We start from the raw sequence: 19,835 nt of genomic DNA on the forward strand, positions 1-19,835 counted from the left end.
TAGAAAAGTTTGAGTTGTACTTATCGTAGACCGTAGCACTCCCTGCAAAACATTTTACACGGGAGAACGCCCCTCTCTCTAGAGGGTATTCCATACTCTCCGGAACCAGGTCATGACCTCCCTCTCCCCCTCCCCCCCAAATTTGATGTTGAATTCACCTCTGGTGGTAAGTAGGTGTATCTTTCTTAGATCATTTTTATTAAAGATTAAGGTAGGACACCAACTTTTGCTAGTATGATATCTAGTAGCCCACAGATTAGACAATTTATGTATTACATTTGTATCTTTTTGAGGACTTCTTGTTCATATGCTCATATCGTACGTTGAACCAATTTCATGAGGTGAATGCTACAATTGTATTATTAACATGCCAATATCTCCCAAATAACTTTCGGAGGAACTTAGTTGGTGCTTTGCAAAAGCGTGTCCTTGTTTCCTTTGACTAAGGCTGGTATCCTAACAACCCCGCCAAACGACTATTGCGGGATAGCATGTAGATGTAGATATATTTGATGTGTAAGCAACGATAAATTTTAGCCATGGGGAAGGGGTTGCGAAGCAAATACATTATTCCCCTTTGAAGGTCAAGACGATTTGGATGTGATTCCTTCCGTTGTGATTCACATACTGGGAAATTGAAAAAAGAAAATATCGCGGATATAGCCTCAAGACGGAATGAGAGAGGCGAGTCCGAGAGTGTGTGAAGTTGTTCAAAAAAACTCGCCGGCCAAGTTCGTGAATAGCACTCGAGGGCCACTCCGAAGCGAAGGAATTTCGCGTGTCACTTGTTTTCGTTGTTTTTTTTTGTTCATCTCTCTTCCGTTCAGTGTTTGCATTCCCTCCTCGTCCAATTGAGAGGAGTCTAGAGGCTGTGTTTGTCGTGAGAGAGGATTAAGTGGACGGATCAGCCACATGTCAGCGTCTAGGGTGTGTTCTTTTCAATGATAATTGAAGAAAACAATGAAGAAAGTTTGTTTTGGGGGATTAATCTCATTTTCTATCTACAATGATGGGATTTATCCTAGGTGTATTCGTTCGATAAAAATTGGATGTCATGCTATTATCACATTCAATTATAAAAAATATTAAGCATTTCCAAAACCTTCAAATTAGCATTTAAAAGAGCGTTTACAGTAATTTGCGCCGTAGCCAAATTCCGAGGCTAAATCTAAAACCCCATTCTGACAATAGAATAGCTATAAAATAAAATACTTATAAATAATTTTTTTAAATACTGGTACTTCTTTTACGTAGTGATTATTAATTTAATGGAAATGCAATTTCCAGTCGAATTAAAAAACTTGAGACTTAAAGTCTTTTGTCGTTGTCAGTCAATGAGACCCATAAGGGTATCTCTAATTTTTCCAAGCCATAGACCCATGCGCACAAGTCGATGGCACTGGTATACACTGGTTTTGAGCCAGTGATTAACATGCTTAATTCAGATTAGGCATCTTTTTTTGCGTGAAAACTCTCTTTTTTGCCGTTTTGGCTAAATATCACCCTTTTACCCTGCGAAAGTAAGGTGTTAGTGAGATAGGAAATAAAAATTCACTTATTTATTTATACTTTCGAGAAAATGAAGGAAAAAAAAACAACCTCACAAAACATACTTGGAGTACGCATTCAAATCTACAGTTCATACGAAGAAAATAAATAAATGAAATATAGGCGGCATGCACTTCTAAAGCTTCTTTTCCGGGAAGTTCCAGAATAACTTTAGGCAGGATAGGCTCTGAAGTTACCATAGCAATGCTCTACCATCTGCGCATCCCATCTCCTTCGGAAGCGGTCCGACATTTTTCCAATTCTGATGAAGTCACATTGTTCTTCGCTTATCTCTACTAACTTTTATAGGGAACGGTCTAAGTGGCTAAGTTAATAATCGCTCTTGAATGCGTTTTCCCTGAGATCCTTACACAAATTAAATACTGGCTCAAAATCGCCTTCCGCGCAATTTCGTAATCTTTCTCGAGGATAATACCTCCGTGGCTTTGTTGAGACTGTTGCCTATATCTGGCTTCTTCTGAGGAAGACTTCTTCCCGATGGGATCACAGTGAGGAGGTCCAAGTCCGTTCCGTGGAAGCTTGATTTCTGTTGCCTCTTTGCTGAAGGGTGCATTTTAATCGGTTTACAAAAACTCGACCCCGGCGCGGCCATGAGTGCAAAACGATCCATTAATTCTAAATGCATTTTTTGTATTGAAATTGAGTATTTGAACTCGCGAGGAATAACATTGAAAATGTATGTATTTGACCCGTTGTATCATCTCAAATGTAAATCTCCGTGAGCAGCCCTAATTATAGCATATTTTTGCGCGAAATACGGATCGCTCAAACTCATTTAGCTTGCCCTCTCTCTAACACTACTTGTTATACCTGATCACCGACCGCCCTGGAATCTTTCAAACGTGGGGTCCACGTAGAGAAGGCCCCCATTCCATCCCGTGGAAGCTTGATTTACGTTGCCACTTTTGGCGATTGTTGATCGTTTTTCGAAAATGCCCGCTGCGGCGCGGCGGGCGGTGAGTCTAGACCGATCCATTTATTCTGAATATTTGCAATACGTCGATTTTAATCGCGATAAATTGCATTCAAAAGTTATGAATTTGATAAATCACATCATCGCGAATATAAATTTTGGTTAACAGTCCTAATTATAGCGTTTTTTCCCTCGAAATGTGGATCGCCTTGTGCGTCAGCGAGGCATGTGGCGACTTTGGTAAACCCTTTTAAGATGCTCAGTGGTAGAAAACACATCTAGGATTGAATCTACATCTATGAATACTCTTTTGAAGTGCCCGAGGTATTTGGGGTAATATTTGAAATCGCGAATGATGGCACTGAAAAGTCGTGAATTTGACTGATCACACAATCTCTAACACTACTAATTATATCGTAAGACAACCTAGAGGACTCTGGGATACCTTCGGTCACTCGAGTGATGACTATGGTAAATCCATTGAAATTCGCAGCGCATCTACTGCAATATTCTGTCTTCTTCCGCTTCCAATGCTCACCCGTCTCTTGTGCTTCCCAGCCTCCCGTCTCCTCCTTCCTATATTCTTCCTACTCTCTCATCTTTCGGTGGATTCGCGTGTCAGTTGAATCATCGGTGGCGAGAAGAATGTTCGGAGCGATGACGATCCACGTACGGAGAACCGGTCCTCATTTCACCCGCTCTCTTCCCGCTTATATTATCTCGTTCCCCGTCCTCCGGAGGTGAAAGGAAAGGGGAAACAAAAGCAAATCATTTTCCTTTTTATTCCGTTTTGGCATCTTTAAGAGGAGGGGGAGGTGGGCATGAATATTTCGACCCTTGAGTCACTCTGCCGAAAATTTGAGACGACGTATTGGAGAGTGTGGAGGTGGGGGAGGAGAGGAGTGGGATGAGGAAGCCAGATTTCTAATGTCCGAAATTCGCCGCTTGTTCTCACAACCCTTCTCTTGACCACCGTCCACTAGGATGCTTAGAGATAATCGTGATATTAAACCCTTAAGAGTGCTGGGAAGCGATCTCGCTAGAAGTGGTTCCCACGCATTAAAGTAACGATAGAAAAGTGAAACTGTCTTTCATTATAATTCTCTTATTGGAATGAAATTCCCAAATTATTTATTTCGTGTACATCAAATGAAGGTTATTGCTTTGACGGAAATTTAAATTTAAACCACGTCTTTCAGCAATAAGTATCGATATTTCATTCCATTTGACCTATTAATTACCAGGAACCATACCGAACGCACTGATAGCTTAATGCACTTATTTAAATCTGAATATCTTTCCCATTCGTATGAAAATGAAATTTTCAAAATAATGGTATCCTCCGTCATTCAGCCTTCCTGCAGTGTAGTTAAGAGTAAGGCTATGAGGCTTTATGAGAGTAACGCTAGGTACATGTGAAGCGATGTAGCTGTATCCTGAACAGTGTGAAATAAAGCTTAATGTGGGATAAAACCTCTCACCTTATTTAACATACAGATGCAACACACTAATTTTATTACAATTTTTATCCCATTAAAACTTTTACTGCACTGTTTAGTCTTTGATGCATCATCTCTATCCTTTTCCCGCACGCCTTGTGTTAACTTGCAAGTGTCTTGATTTTGAAAACAAGGTAGTTTCCACTGATACTCATCTCACCCAAATAAACCACCATAAATTTTAATTTCTTCCGTTCAGCACTCCTAATTTCATAAAACACGAGGTACAGGGTTTGGTATTTAGAAGTGACGCATTTAAGAAAAAAACACACACTCTACCAAACACACATAAGGTATTTCGAAAGGGACTATTTTTTAATAAAAGAATGAAATTGAGTAAAAGTTTCGGGGATGAGATGCAATCTCAAGTCTAGAAGCAAAAATAGACCTTATCCTTGGAGGTAGGAATTTAGGAATAAACTTGGTAACTTTTATTTCAATGTGCGGAACTTCCACTATATCACACCTAAATCGATTGAATTTATTCCAATGAGAGAAGTTAAGAGGATGTGATAAAAAAAAACATCTAACGATAGGCTTGTAATTTAAGCAAAAATTCTTCTGTATGGCTTGGATGAATTCCACCTTCGCGAGGGAAGTAATGCTCTAAGTCAAGGCAGAACTTCTCGCCGCTTTATGATACATAGTCCACCGAATGGCCAAAGAGGCCTCGACCTTCATTTTAGCTGATAATGACGTCACCTACCTTGGCCAACCGGGTCCAATCTCGCTTTCGTGCCGATGTAATGGCCTCTGAACTATTTCAGGAACCTTTATCGTGAAAAATGGGCATAAAAAACTCCGGTTTCCTCCACGCTGGCATCAGGAAAGTAATAAATAGGAATTCAAATTCATCTCTCTCGGGGTATCTCTTGAATAAGATTCTTGCACCAATTGTAAAATATGTCTCAAGTTGTGTTCTATAAAAACAATATTTACTCGTTTTGTTTTATAAGCTGGTATTAATTTTCTTTCTCCGAATCTTTTGCAATTCACCATTAATTTCGGGAAAAGGAAGTCAAACCTCGATATTTTCACGCTTGGATTCCCAATTGCTTCACTAGGTTAGGTATGAACTGGAGTTCTAATTGTACGTGGCCAACCTCGTCCTTAAATCCGTGCAAAACACTCATATGAAGTAGGTGTATACCCGGTATTTTCAGTATATTTTGAATTCCTTTCATTTCCATCACAATTTTGCCAAAAATTTTGGCATTGTATTATTTATTTATATTTCTTCTTTCTTTTTTTCCGCTTCGTCTTCCTTCGCGCAAGTTCTAAACGTTCTTTTCTATTCAGACTTCCTTCTTCCATTAACTCCTATGCCAAATGTGTTTCCAATGTTGATCCTTTTTTTCATCCCTCATCCACCTTGCACAACCGCTATCGTAATTTTCCCCCTATTCCTCGCACCACCCGATGAAATTTACTATTCTTTGTTATTTATTTGTAAATACTGTTGAATATTTTTTGTCCATTATTGGTTACGTTGCTTAATATTATTAAATTGTTTCTCCTGTTATTGCGAGTCCTCTGTAATTGGCCTCGTCCTGTTTTTGGACTGGATTAAATAAATAGAATATTTCACGTACATGGTAAGGGAAAACGGTGGCGGAGAAAACAATGATTCACATCCCCATGGCCAAGGTTGGCGACGAATGAATCACCTTAAATATGTAATGAGATGCTTGAAAGTGAGGTGTTTTAGAGAAATGATGACTATGTGGCCTAGATGAGTGCACACTCATTACGAATGTGCTGATGATGAGAATACGCACTTATCAACGTCATTGGAGTCGCCTACGTTCTAGCATTTGACGCAGTACCTAGCATTGCGCAAAATAAAGCTTCTTAATGTCTACAACACGTTTAAAATTCCTTAAGTATTATATAGGTGGGCTTCATATGCCATTAGCTTCATAAAACCGATAAGTATTTCGATGGCTAAGTTCTCACAACACGTATATCAAGAATAGCAACTTTTCAGGAGTACCTGCATTGCGAAAAATAAAGCTTCTTGATGTCTACAACACGTTTAAAACTCCTTCAGTATTATATAGGTGGGATTGAAATGCCTTTAGCTTCATATATCCTATAAGTATTTCGATAGCTAATTTCTAACAACACGTATCTCAAAAATAGCAACTTTTCAGGAGAGCAAGAAAAGCGAAGAGTTTTTTCCAATTGTACACTAAAATTAATAATCAAAAATTCATAAAACTGAATAAAAAGCATGCATTTGCCAACGAAGAGTTTTTTTCTTGAATTTTATTTTTTAATGTTATTACACTTTGTTTAAGATACTTAGGTGAGACCGGCCAAATTTTGAGATACGTGTTGTTAGAACTAAGCCATCGATTTTATTTTTTCACTTCACAAACTTTTGACAGACGGTGATTGTAAACCTTACTTAGAGTCATATGTTATTACCTTAGAAACTTGGCTCTACGGGCACAGTTATACCTTTTCTTTGGGGGTTATATTGATTGATTCCTCTTTATTGCTTTACTATGAAATATTTGTGGATAATAATGATAAATCTTGGATTCCACCTGGAGGTAGTCACTGAAAAAGGTCCAATTAGGTCGATTTTATAACAGATCTAGAAAAGTCATTTACTATGCGTAGAATAGGTGGAGATTTAGACATTAAAAACGTACAGTAGGCGTCTTCAATTAATTTAAAATGATTTCGGGGTATAAAAAGATTTTAGAATGAAAAAATCACGAAAAAATAATGAGCTGGCTCTTCTCCGTGCTTCTATTCGTACTATGCGCCAAAGAAATCTATGCCTAAGATCGAAGTACGTTAGTTGGATCTAAATGGCGCCGCGGTCGACTAGTTTTTTTCTGAAAAAATACTGATAAATAATTTTTTAATACTCTTCGATACTCTTACCACTCTCAGTATAGTAACACATTTTATAATTGAAGGATATGAAGTATGTTGGCGGTGTATTTATGAAAATGGGCACTACGAATTTGTTTTGAGTTGTGTAGTTACGACAGATCCTCCTTAAGATGACGTACCCGTGCTCATAAATAGGTTTTATTTTGCCTTTATTTCGTGCTGATATACTTTTTTCAGACTCACGTAATCATCATGCATTTTAAGGGTGCATTGTGTTGACCTTAGGAAACATTTTCAAGTATCTCAATTATAAAACTTTTAGATCCGAACAAAATACAGAGTTAAACATTTTCAATTGCTATCGGCGCATAAAAGGCAGATCCCTGAACTTTGTGGCAATGCACTCTAACAAAACGACGAATTTCGTCCTTTTGGTTTTATTTAAATTAGAGGAACAATATAAACATTTCCTTAAATAAAAAGTTTAGAAATTTTTTCGACACATAGCATAACAAACTGCGATATTAATTTTCTTTTCTACGCTTCGGAAATTGAAATCTACCTTTCTGCTATTTAAAACATCAAAGAATGGTTAAATTTAAACCTTGAAAAGCTATTTTTATTGCGAAGAAATCGTGCTGTTTAGAAAAAAATTAAAATGAAAAGCACCAATCAAATATTTTTCCCGTGACGAGATGAAGAAGACGACCGTTTCGCCGTTCTCATAGTTTTTCGCGCGTCCTTCTTCACTTTTCCGATCGCAGAAGCCAGTGGCGCAGCGAGGGGGGTGGTTTAGGGGATGAACCCGCCCCTCCAGAGCTCAGAGAAATTTTTATGTTTCATCCATTTTACTTAATTGGATTGATATTACTAAGAGAATATTGTAATGATTAATACAATATCGCTCAGAAAGCCGTAAAACTCACCATTTTGAACCATTTATCTAAATATTCCGCAATTATAAATCTCGCACCTACCGCTTATCCTGGTGGGTATTCCATACCCGCAGACACCCCCGGTATTAGTTGCACCTAAACCCCCCCCCCCCCCCAGCCTATTATGTAGTAGTTTTTTTGGAGAAAAAAGATAGACCATGATTAAATTTACTTGTGTTTTAAATTTTAATCTCGATATTTTCTCAAATGAATCATTTTTGTTTTTTTTCCATCCTTATCATGATCACCATCACTGATCAACAATCGTAAGATTGGTTAGACGAAGCCCCACACTCAATTCTCCTATTAGATAATGTCTTCTCACCAACGTATTTATTTTCCTTCGTGTTCTTCTTTACCTGTTCTTTATATTTTATTCGCGGTCTCCCTTTGCGTTGTTCTAGTTCAGATTCCAGAATAGTGATAAGGAACACCGTATGTAATTTAGTTTCTTATTACGTAATAAATAGCATTCTATATGATCTGAAAATTTCAAGATAATGGCATACGTTTTAAACAAATCCTACTCCACTCAGAAAGGCAGATCTAGCAGGAGTGGTGCGTCTCCTTAAGGTGGACAAGAAGGTCACTACTATTTTTTTTACGAGAAGAGCTAGCTGAGGAGGGGAGGGGCGCCCTCTGAGAGTATCTAAAAGGAGGGGTTGTTGGGGTGGGGAGTTCTTTGGCTCGCGCCGGAGTTATCACAGAGCAGCGGTGTCGGTTGAGTGACTCACGCGGACCGCTTGGTGTAAATATAGTTTTAAAAGAGCCTTCCCCTTCTTACGCCTGCGTAGCCCAACTACTTCTTCGAATCGCCGTTCCCTCTGGGACGCGTATGACGCGCGAAAACAGCGGCAGGGAGGAAGGGAGATAGCGAACAAGCGACGACCTATCTCTCTCTTTCTCTCTCTCTCTCTCTCTCTCACCAACGACAACCTATGTATTCCCATCTGATCACCGACCGCCGTGGAATCCTTCAACCGTGGGGTCCACGTATAGAAGGGCCCCATTCTTCCCCTTAGAAACTTGATTTTTGTTGCCATTTTCGCTGCACGTTAGTCGTTTGTCAAAAATGCCCGCTGCAGCGCGACGGTGAGGAAAGAGGGAATTTATAGATGATAGCTAAAGTCATAGGCGGATTTAGGGGGGCCACGGGGGCACGTGCCCCCCCCAGACCCCATAAAATATGCAAGATTATTAATACGGACCCACTATCATTGCGCTCGTTTTGTATTACGAGTTATCCCCCCAGAGGAAAATCCTGGATACGGCCTTGCTTGTGCTTCCCCCCCCTCCTCCCCCCCAGAAAGAAATCCTGGATCCGCCTCTGGCTAAAGTATTTAAAGAGAAATACATCATAAAAACATCTCAAGCGGTTGTTATGTGTCCTATTAAAGAAACTATTCATTCCCGCTCATACGTCGTTTTTTGTGAAGGGTTAAGAGGTTATTTTTTAAGTTATCATGTAGAAGTATTTTGAAGAAATAAGGTAGACTGTGATTTAAATTTACCTGTGTTTTAAAATTTAACCGCGATATTTTTTCAATTGAATTATTTTTTCCCATCCTTATCATGATCACCATCACTGGTCAGTAATCGTGAGGTTGGTTAAACGAAGTCCCCCAAAATGAAAGGGAAGAGCTGAGTGCGGACCGCTTCATTTTTCCTCAATATTTATAATATCGCATTTGCAATCGCGAAAAATAGTATTGAAAAGTTATGAATTCATCGTCATAATGAGCATAAATTTCGATTTACTGCCATAATTATAACTCGTTTATTACTGTCCCCCTGGTTTAATCGTGGAGCAGAATTATCAAGCCCATTGGGAGAATATAAATTCATTTTTAAGGAATTGCGAAAATATATCCCTCCCTTATGATTGTGGAGCAATCCCACAAATACGTACTTTTTAACGACTCATTAATTCGATTATAATGGTCCACATTTTAAATATGGCCACCTTTTTCTTCAAGTCTTTTTGAATCATCGGGGATTTTCAGCTGATCATTATGTTTTGAATATATTACCTTGCTTTCTGTTAACTTTCTGGCAATGAACTTCATCACATGAAATCCATCAAAAACATTTCCACTATATGCTGCTATCTCCACGGAATCCAATAAGTATGGAATAAATTAACATTGGCAATATAGTGATTAAATTATTTTCCCATGAAATTTGGATAACTCTTAGCGTCAGCGATGCAAGTGGCTACTTTGGGAAACCCATTCAGATGTACGGTGGTGGACAAAACATTTCGGATTCGACTGGAGAATCCCGTTTTGAAATATACGTGCATTTTGGTCCTCTCCCAGAAAAAATCCTGTATCCGCTTGGTCGATCATCTTTGAAAATTAGTGAATTATATAAAATTGAACTGTTAATTATCGGCATAAGTTTCGCCAAAAAAGGTGTTGTCTCTATCGGCGCACTCAAAGCATCCAGAAAGCAGTATATTACAAATTCTGTTTATATTCCTGACATATTTTTTTTAAATTAAGTTAAAAAAAAACAGAAAACAGACATTTTGAGAAAATCCTTCCTACATAGAGGAATAAAGGAGTGGAATAACCTACCTGAAGTTATTTTTAAGATCTTCCCCGCAAATGCGAAAATTTTTAGGAACAAGTGTGCATCACTTATTGATTAATTACATAGTGATTTAAAAGGGAGAGTGTGAAATTGGGTCAATGTTCATTTTTTAGTTCTTTACATTAGAATTAATTTATTTAATGGATTGTTTGAAATTGGTTGATTGGGACAATGTTAAATTCTTAATTGTATGAGATTAGAATTAGTGTATTATTTTTACCGTGAATATCTATTCTGTTTCTAAACTTTGTATCATATAGATAGAAACTTGTTATGCACACAATTGTTATTCATGTACATCTAATGCTGCCACCAGGAAATAGCCTACTTGCAGCAAAGTATGATGATAATAATAATATTTGAATGGGCCAGCAAAATGCTTTTAAATGAGGTGGAAATAATCCGAAAAACTGAATGCGAGTATTTTATAACATACGCCTGGGACATCGTGTGGGGAGAGAATCTCACCTATGCATACCGACCTTCGGTTTAAAGCGTGTAGTGAATGGTTGATACGGTAATAATAATTATTATTATAGTATTCTACCGATAAAGGTAAGTTTCCATGGAGTATTCGAGAAGTGATCAGGGAGCCTCCCTTTCCTTCCAGCACTGCCTTCTTTAATTCACTGTAAGGCCTACTCTCTTTCAATCTATCTAAAAATCCTATTCTTTTCTATCCTATCTAAAAGCTGCCTCTCATCGCCAACCATATCCAGCACTTCGTCGTTCCTTTTCCTCTCCGTCCATTTCACCCTCTCCATTCTTCTCCATACCCACATCTCGAACGCCTCCAATCTTCTCTCGTCTTCTTTCCTCAGTGTCCACGTTTCCGCACCGTAGAGAGCTACACTCCAAATCAAACTCTTCACTAACCTTTTCTTTAAACTCTTACACAACGATCCTCTCAGAAGCTACGGTAATAATATTTTTATTTAATACCAATGACCATGTGATCATTTCCAAGGAACGCTCTTCCGTCGGTGGAATTTCATTTTCAGAAAAAATGATGCCATTCAAACTAGTTACTTTAATTTTAAGTTTCTTCATAATGACTATGGTAACCCAGTTATTCATTTTAGTGACTCTTCTTCGTTGCGAATATTGCAACAAAAAAAAATCAACACACCTGTGCTTTACCCTGAATCGTTATTTCTTGCCTTGAAATTATGTGTAGAGGTTGCGGTTCCCCTCTCTTTTGACGGAAATATCGCATGGGGTGGAGAGAACATTTTTATTTTTAAACTTCACGTGATGATTAATTTTATTGGACCCTAAAGTACGTGGCTCACTCTTATGCATTCGAATGAAACTCCCAGGATATCACTTTCGGTCACTCAAGGTCCGAAAATGCTTCTCGACTTTCCCGAGGACTTGGCAACGCAAATTCATGGTCAGAGATTACGACTCTCGTGCAAGGCTTGACTAATGCCTGATCCTGCCCTTGAGGGACAACTTGTGCATTCTGGTTTCGACTCTACTCGGGATATTTAATCTCTTTCTTGCCGATTTGAAAGGCTGGCACGAGGAAATGATTCTAGAAATACCCTCGATCGACGTTTTGGGTGGCCACATGCATATCATGTTCATGTAAGCGGTTTCATAGAACCTTTGAATGGCGGTAAACTTTGAATGAATTAAGTTTCCATCGAGAAACGAAGCCAATTATATTTTCATGAAAATTGTCTGCCGACTGCCGAATCATAAATTGAAGTGTCTATGCAATACTTTCTAGATATTACGTGTGGAATTCAGAAATTTACGAGTTTGCTCGTGAATATTTTATTATGCCGAATTTGGTCTAAACATAAAAATATGTTTATTAGAACTCGAATATAAATGTTGTCATGACGAAAAGTGTTAATTACTGCACCAGGGCACGCCATTGTTATGCAACAAATTGACATTTGTGCCTACTACGCATGACACGATGATGCCGATTCTAAGATGAGATATTTATGGCAATAATTTTTCCGCATTGATTGGACTTTGAAAACTTATAAAATGCTGAGCTAGAAAAATTAATTTTGAATAAAGAAAAATTATATAAAAATTAATTAAATTTTTACCCAGACGATAAAATTTTATGAGAGTTATCATTTCACTTACAAGCTAACAGACTAAAGAAGAGAACTTTGTGAGTGTATTAACACAATAGATGACTTATATTATTTATAGGTTTTGCCAAGTGCGATATAAAATGTCTGCATAGTGCTTTCAAGGAAGTATATGTCATTTGATCTTCCAAGGGTTCACTTATCAAAGTGTCCAAAAGTAAACTTTAATGATAGTTTAAGTTTCAATTACGAGATAATCCACTTACAAAGGGAACTTTGTAAGTATTATTATTACGTAGTTGGAGACACAATCCTTTTTGGACCTCACGAATTGTTACCATCGGTCCATTGAAAACTACGCGGTTCTAGCCCAGTAATAAACGAAGTGTATTTTTTTTCTAAATTTTGCCTAGTGCGACAGTAAATTTCGGTATAGTACTTGCAAGGAATTATATGTATGCAATTTGAACTTCTCAGTATTCGCCTTTTTTCGAGCGTGCGCGCTCAGCACACGCAGTGTGTTTACTCGTTTCGTTCGCCTCTTCGCCACCGCGCCCGAGTGGCGCTTCCTCCTCGCATCAAGTGCGATTCCGAGTGGCGGTGGATGCTGCTTCTCCACGAAGGTGACTCTGCTCTCACCATTCGGATCCCCTCACAGAGAGATTATTGCTATTGGGAGAATTCTCTAGTCGACTCCAAAATGTGATGTCACTCCTATCGCCCATTTGAGCGGGTTTACATTGTCAGAGACCGTGGCCAAAGGGAGATCTAGTTTTTTTTCTGGGGGGCACAAGTGTCTGACAGGCATTTTCATATTTGAGATTAAAAATAACATAAAACATTTAGTGTGCGAAATATTCTCTTTATTTTAATATGAAAGTTATCAATATGAAAATAGTAATAAGTTTCATGTATAATAACAACAGTTTTCGAGCCAGTATCAAAAATCTTGTAGATATATTTAAGCGTCTGAAGGGAGGGGGGAGCACTTGCACCCGTCCTAAGTCCGCCTATTACCGATAACACAGTTTCGGATAGCGAAACGCACAGTAATATATTGATTACAAGAACGTTTTAGCACAATGCACTTCGAGAGGCAGAACGGAAGTGTGACAGCTGACCAAATATGGGCCGAATAACGAATAATTAAAGATATAATCACGATAGTAACATCTAAGAAAATTACACATCGTATTGATGATTGAGTTACAACGAGTGCAAATACGTGACATGCATAGGTTGCCACTCGCGCCGCTGATAGCAGAGCGATTCTAATTTCGTGGGGAAATAAGTCATATTTAGAGATGCTATACGAAATATATATTCGTGCTGATATGCATAATCAAATTCATGAATTTTCAGTGTTACATCTCGCGAGAGTAAATACTCGTTAATGAGAAAAAAAAATTGATAGCTCTACATTCATCTCCGTTCCGCGGACGTTTTTTATGACCAATGGAAATGGAGCCCAAGAGGAAAAAGAAATAGAGCTTCTCAGGGCGGACTGGGGCTACCTCTTTGTGGTCCCCTTGGAATTGCTCTTTTTTCTATAAGACAACAGAATACGAGGACGGTCTGAGATTTTTTCCCTTGGAAGGTGCCTTCCAATTATATAAATGTATTTCCTCAGCCAGCAGTCTAGGCTTGCTTGCCCTGGGCGGTCTTTCGAAAAGTGTATATCTAATCAGCGTAAGCATTTGTGACGCCTTAGATCTTCTCTTGGCTCAACGCTGAACCTTTTTGGCAATATTTTGCTACTATAACTCAGCAGTCTTAAAATAAGAACGATGTCGTCGGGAAATGTAAGACTTAGAAAACTGGAGATATCTTTTAGGGTGAAGTAAAATTATCCAGCTCGAATTTTCTCCGGAATTGATACAATTGGTCAATTGTTTGAGTGGTAGTGAGCTGGTTTGCTTCTAATGTAATTAATTCATTGTAGTCTTAACCTATACCGTTTTACTCAATTTAGATAGCCCATAAAAAATATAATGATTAAGCGGTGAAGTTTCATTCCGTGAATGCTTCGATTAATTACAAGGGTTTTCGGCTCTTCAAATGAGAAATTATATTTTTATTAACCGCAGGTTATTTTATCGTTCTCGATGGGTTGTGTTATTAAAAAATATAAATGTGACCTAGATTTCTTACCGGCAGATAGATTTTATTAAGCATCGCCAAAACAACGAAACCTCAATCAATATCTGTTGATCTACGGAAATATCATCCGCATACATATTAGTTGTTAGATGTTTTGCTTCTCACAAAATGTGTACGAATGTAGCTTTGCATTATATTCAGATGGTTGTAACTTTATTTCCATATTCCATTCGATATACTTCCTACATTTGTGAAGCATTTTTGGTATATAGCTCTGGGTATAGGCTATGGCCTCGATATATGTAAATCTGTGGAGTCTGTGTTCAGTCAAAATTTCATCAATATTTTTGTTTTAATATGTGCTTTTATCAAGCATAGCCAACAAATTATTTTTCCTTACATCTAGCAATTTGGAGATTATTAATTGAATGAACAAATATGTGATGCGAAACGTCAAATCTTAGCTGCAGTTGAAGGAATAGAAAAATTATGAGAGTACATATAAATGATATTTTCCATGAATGGTATTTTCTTCGCACCGTAGTGAAACCTTCCAACGGTTGCTTACGTCCCATTTGACGGCCTCTGACAGATAGCTCAATCCCCTTACAGAACGCATTGCTCCCTCGCAAGCGGTTTTTTTTGTGTCTCGCTCCTTGTTGAAAACTTTCGATATCATGTGGCAGATTTCAGGATAATCATTAGACGCTTGTCAATATGTGTCAAATAATAGTTTTATTTTATATTTCCTTCGAGAAATGCTGCGTGGAAAACATTTTAACTGCCTAGAAAACATTTTTAAATCTTCTTTTTAGTTAAAATGTTTTCCACGCAGTATTTCCCGAATGGAACATATATGATAGATATCAAAGTTTTGCTTTGCTATTTTCACAGAGATGAACATTTTATTTCTTAGATACAGGTTCATATCGAGCAGGAGTTTCTCTAAATATGATGAAATTTTCTAAATGATAGCGTCAGTTTTAAACAAATGAAAAGTCACGAAAAATATCTGGTCTTGCGGTAGTGATTCGTCTTCTTAAGTTCTCTCAGAATAGAACCCAAGGAGGCATCGACATTCCACTCGAGGAAAACAAACCACATGGGCCGTTATCGGTATCCGAAGGCGGGCCATCGCATTGAGAACGCAAATACTCCTGTGGAATCCTAGACATGGTGGATGGACCATTTTAAGAACCCCTTCAGTCCTTTTTTTTTATATGAGCTCTCCATGCCATGATCTCCCAAGTATTCGCAGTGGCCCGTGCATCCATGGGGAATGCCATGCTTTCTTCCCTTCCGGCGTCGACATTTGCATGCTCTTAACGAAAGGCGCCTAGGAGATCATGGCTTAACGTCCCATTCCTCAGACGGAGTGACGTAACCTCCACTAAGTACTCAAATAGGGGCTGGGCGTAGTCTCTGAAAAATCTCTGCCGTCTCCGGGACTTGAACCCGAATCTTCTACTAGGGAAGACAGCACCCAAGTTGGCCGGGAGTTATTATTAAATTGTTACAAGTAGGCCATTGGCCTGGTGGTAACATTTACATATGATGCAAAAACAATTGAAAACATTATAAGAAGCCCTTGGTCCCTACTTCTTCAACCGCTTTTTAAAAATATGTACATTTTTCGGGAAGGGCTCAAATAGTTTTGCTGGTAGGTTGTTGTATATTTTACTAGATATGCTTCATGAGAGTTAAGTGGTGGTATGAAATAATTTGCTGAATAAGATTTTCTCGGGTTTTCAGCCGGGTTAGAGTGTCCATTTGATCCTATGCTTCGAGATCCGACATGATCCTCGTCATTCCCTGATAACGAGGAACATGTCGCACCTAGAAATGTAGGATAAACTGGACACTCTGAACCCGCTTGTAACCCGATGAAACCTTATTTAGTTTATTCACCAGGAAAGCATCAGGTCTTTCTTAACGCTTTGAAGCTCGAGTGCATCTCGGGAAGTATATTTCCTACCAGGGAACGGGGCCCAGGTAGAGGTCGGGCTGCCGTATTTAATTCTGTGGAAAACTATTCCGCGCATTTTTCTCCGGCTCCAACTATGTAACCTCTTTCTTTATTTATCTGGTCTTCTTGTATGGAAAGTGCTGCCATTTAAATTAGTAGCGTAGCCAGGATTTTGAAATGGCGGAGGGGGTTTACCGGAGATTTTGGGGCCCTTCGAGGGTGTATGGCAAGCCCCCCTTGGCAAAGGGGGTCTGGAGATTTTTTTATGTGGAAAACGTGATTTTTAGGACTCAGAAACAGTAATTGTGGACGATTATTTATTAAAATAAGTATTTTTTTAATCGCCGACGAAATCTTACTCGCTTTTTGCGCCAATTTTAAAGAGTCAAGGGGGGAGGGTTATAAGGGGGTTATAAGGGGGCCTGTGATTACGCCATTGATTTAACAGCTCCCATATGTACTTACTGTATATACATTCTTATCCAACGATTTGACCGCTGGGTTTTTCTATTTGATAGGAATCCTCCAAAATAGTTGGCACATTAATAGCTGATGCCGGGTTTCGTTAGCTAGTGGGCCCATTCCGCTTCTATAGTGGTAAGGTGTTTTACCCCGTCCCATCCCTTCCAACCCTTCCCCTACCCCAGAGGCGTCGACGGGCTCCTATCGCGGCGGCGCCTCTTTCCTTGTTCCTTCCCATCTAACCTCCTCCCAGGGTGATCGGGCGAATCAGCACGATTGCTAGGTCCCGGCACCGGTGCTTTGTACCCTCGAAGGGCTCCCCTGAGGCCTCAAATCTTTATATACACACTGGATTTTATTTAAATAAAACTTCCAAAACCCCTTGGTTTTACCCAGCCCGCACTTGAAAATACCACTGGCTTCTAAGTGTTAACAAAGAAATTTATTATGCCACAAAGGTTCGAGACGAAAGTGTTCCATCCTTGACCGGATCGTTGGCTCTGTTACAAGGCGTGATCTTCGTGTCCGATAGGGGGCGCAGCTTCCCATAGTGTCACTCTCCGTGCGATCCGGATCGTAAGAGCCGATGAGTCGGATCGGAATGCCATTGGCGTCCGTCCCCACATTCCCTTCCGAAGGAGCACTCGAACTGCACTTGCAGCCAGCTTGGCATCTCTCTTCCCTCACCACTTTTGAACTCCCCCACCCCACTCCCTCGCCTTTCCACACGCTTCCCCCCCCTCCCCTCTTTGACTCCTTGTGTTGCTCGGGCGACCTCGCGCACTATTAGTCAGTCCCCTCCCCTTACCACCCCCACCCCCTCTGCCGCCTCCCTCCCCTCAACCCACAAACTCCGTGTCGTCTCCATCCCATGTCTTCGCTTCTTTGTGATCCGACCAGAACCTTCTCCGAGTACGCTCCGCGAACTGCCCGGCTCTATCGCAAGCATCTCTCATTACCCTCGGACTCCTCTCCTGCTAGCATCTACTGCTCGGGGGAAATGTGTGGATATCGGAGTTTCTTTGGCCGCTCTTTCTATCCCTCGGGTGAGTCTTGAAATTTTCTTCCTGCCCTCCCTCCCTCCCTCTCTCTCTCTCTCTCAGTGGTCAAGTTCACGAGAATGGCTGGCCGCCAAAATGTTGGAACTCGCGTCCAGCTTTCTGCCAGAATCCAGCCGCCAAAATTTTGGATCTCGAGTTCAGTTTTGTGCCTCGATGCCCCATTCTGTCGATTGGACTTTCCCGCTGATCAACATGGAATTTTGGTGGTGCATCCTCTTCGTGTTTTCAGTTTGCTCACCCAGTTCTAGACCTCGAAGATTGGAATTTGAACCAATAAAAATTTGCAAGGTTAAGGGAACAGAAAGGTAGCTGCCACTCGACATTTTGTTTATGTGAGGAACCAACCCTCGACTCTGTTGAGAAGGAAATATTCGATTTCGAAACCGGTCAACGTATCCCGCCCAGATTACCAGTACCATCGCTCGAGCCGGAGCATTTTAGCCAGAGTTTACCCTAGGGAGTGAGTGTTGTATGTATGTGATCCTGCGGATGTTTGAGCCAGTGGTATCCCAACCAACTCAACCTTAGTTCCCTTCAACCCAGCAAAGTTTCCTTCGAATTGAGTGAGTTTTTGTGAAGAATTTCCGGTTGAGAAGCTGGAGTTGATCGCTGCTGCGAATCCTACAGTTCCAGCTCACCAACACAATCAATTGTTTCGTTCCGTGATCCCAACCGTTACGACCATTGGGCACTACTTTTATCTTTCACAATTGGGGCCTTAGGGTTCGCCTTACCAGTTCTGCCTTTTGTGAGGTTCACTGAAAATATTTTAGCAGGTACATCCCGGGTTTCAAAACTTAGTTACATCTTCAGGTTTTACGAAACAGTGAACCTTATAAAGTATTATTCTATCCTATCCACGCTTTTAGTCCTATCGCTCGGTTGAATATGATTAAAGTATTTCTACGCAGCATCCCCTGTAAAACTTGTAATGAACTTTCAGTCCCTTCCTGTTACATTCTGGAATTTCGGTGCTCATTGTCAAGTTCTCCTCGTTGGCATGCTAGTGCTCAGGGCATAAAGTTGATATTTATGTAGTCATGGAATTGTTGTTGATAGTCTGTTGTTGAGTCCTGTGTTACCTAACTGGTTAATGAATGCATTTTATGTAGATAACTAAACATAACAGCTTCATGCGTGCTTAAATGAAATATTAAAATTAAGTAAGAGCCTCGCTTTCTTTCATTTGGTTTATTTTGACAATTTTGCTTCATGCGTGGTTATATCAGCATTGCTCGACCCGGCTGAAAGGGTGGAAATATTTTTATTTAAAAAATCCAGCATTTTCTGTAACCCAGCGGAGCTGGGTGGAAAGTCTTTATAAAGGTACCACGAAATTTTATTGGTATTTAAAAGTTTTAACTTTCCATGAAGTTCAATTTTTTCGTTCATTAATTGTAACCTCCTGCGTGTGACTCCATGGAGGTGTCCCACACATTTGCGCTTTGTTATCGATAGCTTCTTTTTTGGTGCATTTAAGGCATCGTAGCTAATTGCAGAGTGCTCTGTGCTGCGGCCGACTTCAACCCTATCGCGTTTCATCCAATTGCACCCTTTTCACCAGCGAGGAAATGTGCGAACACCGGTAACTTTTTCGCTTCCTTTGATGCGTCTTCGAGGCTCCTCATCGGGTTTCTTTCATCGCTGCTGAGGTCAAGTGGAAGGGAAGGACATTGCGGCATTACGGGCCTCTGATATACTCGCCTCTCGTGATGTTACACACGCGTTAGGTTGTCTCGGAATACAGTGTCTCTGGAATCCTTAGCAATATAGGTTTCAACAGATTAACTTCACAGGGGGCATGTTGCGAGAACTCGTCGTTTATGAA

The 19,835-nt window shown here is 39.8% G+C and overlaps 1 protein-coding gene across 2 annotated transcripts in view; it reads left to right on the forward strand.

Annotated features, from left to right (window-relative positions):
* LOC124158574 (NAD(+) hydrolase sarm1) overlaps positions 1–19,835 on the forward strand; it is a 352,120-nt gene that overhangs the window by 210,163 nt on the left and 122,122 nt on the right. The window contains exon 1 of one of the 2 annotated variants that reach the window (XM_046533733.1): positions 17,803–17,992. The exons of the other annotated variant lie outside the window; for it this stretch is intronic. The gene's annotated coding sequence lies outside the window, so the exon portion shown is untranslated. Of the gene's footprint in view, positions 1–17,802; positions 17,993–19,835 lie in introns of those variants that run through there. 2 annotated transcript variants of the gene reach the window in all.

This window comes from Ischnura elegans, chromosome 5, assembly GCF_921293095.1.
Source record: "Ischnura elegans chromosome 5, ioIscEleg1.1, whole genome shotgun sequence".
Taxonomy (NCBI): domain Eukaryota; kingdom Metazoa; phylum Arthropoda; class Insecta; order Odonata; family Coenagrionidae; genus Ischnura; species Ischnura elegans.